This window comes from Choloepus didactylus, chromosome 13 (assembly GCF_015220235.1).
Source record: "Choloepus didactylus isolate mChoDid1 chromosome 13, mChoDid1.pri, whole genome shotgun sequence".
NCBI lineage: Eukaryota > Metazoa > Chordata > Mammalia > Pilosa > Megalonychidae > Choloepus > Choloepus didactylus.
In genome coordinates, this window is record NC_051319.1 from 29,086,378 (window position 1) to 29,090,545 (window position 4,168).

Genomic DNA, 4,168 nt, shown 5'->3' on the forward strand with positions numbered 1-4,168 from the left:
CACATTTTGTAATTGCACTATTAACTATAGTCCATGGTTTAACTCAGGGTTCACTGTGTTTATGTACTGTAGTTCCATGGATTTTTAAAATTTTTTTATTCTGTTACCATATATACAATCTAAATTTTTCTCTTTTAATCATATTCAGATACATATTTCAGTGCTGTTAATTGCACTCACAATGTTGTGCTACCATCACCACCATCCATTACCTCATACAAGGCCTGAAGATGCTTCCTTATGTTTTCTTCTAGGAGTTTGATAGTTCTAGCTCTTATATTAAGGATGCATTTTGAGTTGTTTTTGTATATGGTGTGAAGTGTAAAGTAGGGATCCTCCTTTTTTTTTTTTGGCAAATGGAGACCCAGTTTTCCCAGCACCATTTGTTGAAGAGACTATTATTTCCCAATTGAGTGGTCTTTGCCACCTTTTCGAAAATCAGTTGGCCATAAATGTGAGGAATATATTATTCCATTGGTATATATGTCCTTGTGGCAGCACATTGCTGTTTTGGTAACTGTAGGTTTGTAATAATTTTATTTCCTTTTGCTATAAATTCATTTATTTCCAGCCAGGTAAAATTCTCCAATGGTACACATAAGTTTACATATTATATTAACTGCAATATCCATGACTAATTATTAAAGGGTATACCAAACAAATGTCTTTTTCTCTTAAGATATAATTTAAATAAACTGCTAACATACAAGCCAGAGTCTGGCAGACATGAGTGGAACGCAATTGTTCACTTACGAGTCCAGGGCAATATTGACCCACCATTCCATGATGAGATTCCACAGGTCAGCAGGCAGCAAGTGCCTGCAGCTCTGCCTCCTGACTATGTGGATATTTGCTGTTGGAGCAATGACCTGTTTCTTCTGTGAAAAAGAGTTACATACAGGCAAATAAGAACTACTTAGGCAACGTGGAAAGACATTTCACAGAATGCAACAATATTCAAGTAAATTAACGGACACTAGAATGAAAGCCCCATGAACACAGATCTGCTGTTCATACTACTGGGTATTCTGGCACCTTCTCACTGGACACCCAATAAATATCTATTAAATGAAAGTAAGAGTAAGACAATAAGTTGTATCAGTTGTCTTGGTGCCCAGCATCTCATTTTAAGATTTAGCTATCATCTGTGAGGTTTACTGATACATATTTTTGTTTCTTCAGAGTGAATCTTTCTATTTGGAAAGCCATTCCTTTTCTTAAAAGACCTTGAAATTCTTCATTAGCATTTATGGACTTCTTGCAGATGGCCAGTATTGGGGGTTATTGACTCAAAGGAAGAGCACAGGGTAGTCCATAGAGTCAAAGTCTTGGTTTATCTCTTGAAGTAAAAAGCCTGTTTGGCTCATAATTTTTATGATCTAGTTTATTCTTCACCCCATCTCTTCCTGTGGCAACTGTTAATCTCCCAAGCCCCAAAGAGCCTCTGGAAACTCATAGTTTGAGCAAGATACTTCTTCGTGAAATCTCATTTCAGTATCAACTATTTCCGGTATCATGGCTCCCTCAGGACTTGAAATAGTTGATTTCTTGAAGTTCCATCCTTCACAGAGTTCTCCACCTACTCTCCTTGAAGGTAAGATTCGTGTTCCAAGGCTGATGCTGGGAGTTCCCACAAGGGAAATTCCTAGGAAATCTCTATTCCCTTTTTGATTCTCACACCATCTCTCTCATTTCCCAAAGGGTTATGGTTGCAACTCTGGAGACATAGGAAAAGTTTCTAAATTCATCCTGGTAAATCATGGGAAGATGTCCCTCATCAGTTGGGGTTAAAACTGGCTCTTCCTTTGTAAAGTCGGGGTCAAAATTACTGACATCTTCTCAGGACTTAATTCTGGGTCTGAAAGGTGGTTCTAGTTGGTGATGGTTCAGCTGGGCCCAGTCCATTTCCTTAAAGAAAGGATGTCTTAAGATGGCATGCTCACCTCCCTGAGTCAGGCTGCCCAAGTGCATACTGGGGTTCTTGGTCATGAAAGATTTTAGGATCCCTGTGGCATCTTCCTAAGCCAAGTAGGGTAGACCACTCATTTCATCATTCAGTATGGCCTCAAAAAGATCATCATTCTTTGCCTCAAAGGGCACATGGCTACACAGCATCTCTTAGAGCAGCACACCCATGGCCCACCAATCCACTGCAGGCCCTTAGAGCATTTCCTGGAGGATCTCTGAAGCAGTATAGTCAGGCGTGCCACAGAACGTGGCTGTGGTGACGCCATTACAGATCTCTTTCTTGCACGTTCTAAAGTCTGCCAGTTTACAGTGACCCTCATGGTTCAACAATACATTGTCCAGTTTCAGATTTCTATAGATGATTCCCTTCTTGTGCAGGAACCTGAGCCTGAAATGATTTCTGCAGCATAGAAATGAGCTTGTGCTTCACCAAATGACAAGACTTCTGAATGTGAAACATCAAGTTGGTGCCATTCGCAAACTCCATCACAAAAAACAAATGATCAGGGGTCTGAAAGCAGCAGAACAACTGGGTGAGGAAGGGGTGATTGCCGGCCACGTACAGGATCCTTTCTCAGTCATTGTGCATTCCACATCATCATCCTGGAGGATCACGTCCTTCTTTAGCAACTTCATGGCATAGAGATCTTTGGTTTCTTTTATTCTAACAAGCGTCACACAAAACTCCCCTTCCCCAACACTCAGTGAACTCAAACTTGTCAATACCAAGTCAGTTGGAAGAATTAGCTCCAATCCAATTTCCTTCTTTTGTGTTTTTCTTTCCCTGTTGTCTTAGGGTCGATTTGAAAAGGAGTTTCAAGGTTGGAGAAATGTTTCGGTGTTGGAGACCATCTCCGCCAGACGCTTGGCTAGCTTTTTGGCATTTACCCCACACTTTGGGGCTACATTGGCTTGACTTGGAATATGAACATTCATTTTACATATTTTACTCTGGAGTCCTTGTCGTATTACCCCCCCAGAGCAGGGAACCACAGTGATCGCAGAACATTGGCACTTTGAAGTTGTGGATGCTGAATTTGTGTGGGATGTTGATTCCAAACCTCTGTTCGGCAATCTTTGAAAGCATTTTGTTAATGTTGTTTTGACAACTACAGGCTGTAAAAATTAGGTGATGGCAGCGCTTATGGATGACACAGGTGCGCACTTGGCATTGATAACCGTTTCCCAAATACTCCCCAGATAACTCGCTGCAGTGAGAGCAGTACTTGGGCTGCCTTAGATATGTGGCCATAAACTTGTGTGCGTTGATCTCACCTGCGCATAGCCCTCTGGAGCTTCCTGGTAAAATGTTTGAAGATTCGGTCTCTCTGGAGAGTAGCTTCAGTGAAACTCCCTGTTAGGGTTATTACCACAAATACTTTCCCCTCTGGCTCCAAATCCACCCAGCCCTCGAAGGTGTCCAAGGAGCCGATCGTGCGCAGAAGCTCCAGGAATTGCAGGGTGCACTAGGCCACGAAGGGGTCGTAACCCAGAGGCGTCTCGTGGAAGACGGCCAGCTCGAGGTTGGCACAGAACTCGTTGTACGTGGGTTTGTTGGTCCACGCTCACCGTCAGGTAGGGGTCCAGCAACTGGTAGCCCTTCTTGAAAAGCGAGTGGGGCAGGGACCAACGGGTGGGCTGCAGTCCCACAGCCTCGCCAATGCGGACCCTCAAGTAGCCATTGAACTTCACGGTGCCAGGCGGCAAGCAGGCGCCACTGCCCTAGTGCGGGGTGGGGGTGGGGGGCGCGCTGGCTCTCAGCTGGAGAGCTGGAAGCTCCGGCTCAGGCGAGCCCTCGCGACAGCCGCTGGAGTGGAGGCAACTCCGAGAAAAAGTAGCGCCAAGGCCTCCTCGACCGGCCATTCTGCCGCCTCCGCGGGATCTTTCCCTCCGCTCCTTCCTTCCCTCCCTCCTCCCGAGGTGGAAAGGAGGGGGGCCCGGCGCCGAGCTGTCCGGGGACAGGGAAAGCCCGACCGTCCGTCTGGAGCGCACGGCGCATCCCGGGGGCTCGCGCGGGGCTCGTTCTTTCTCCGGGACTGGACGCTCCTCTCCCAGGAGAGCCGGAGCGAGCCGTCAGGTTAGCTCCAGCCCCAAGCGTCTCATCGTAATAAACTTTAAGATTGAGACGTGTGAGTCCTCCGACTTCATTCTTTTTGAAGATAGGTTTAGCTATTCTGGTACCCTTGCCATTCGATTCAAT

At 45.3% G+C, this 4,168-nt stretch overlaps 1 pseudogene; it reads right to left on the reverse strand.

Moving 5' to 3' along the window:
- Window positions 1-1,674: 1,674 nt before the first annotated feature.
- On the reverse strand, window positions 1,675-3,967 carry LOC119507656 (annotated as a pseudogene).
- Between the last annotated feature and the right edge of the window lie 201 nt (window positions 3,968-4,168).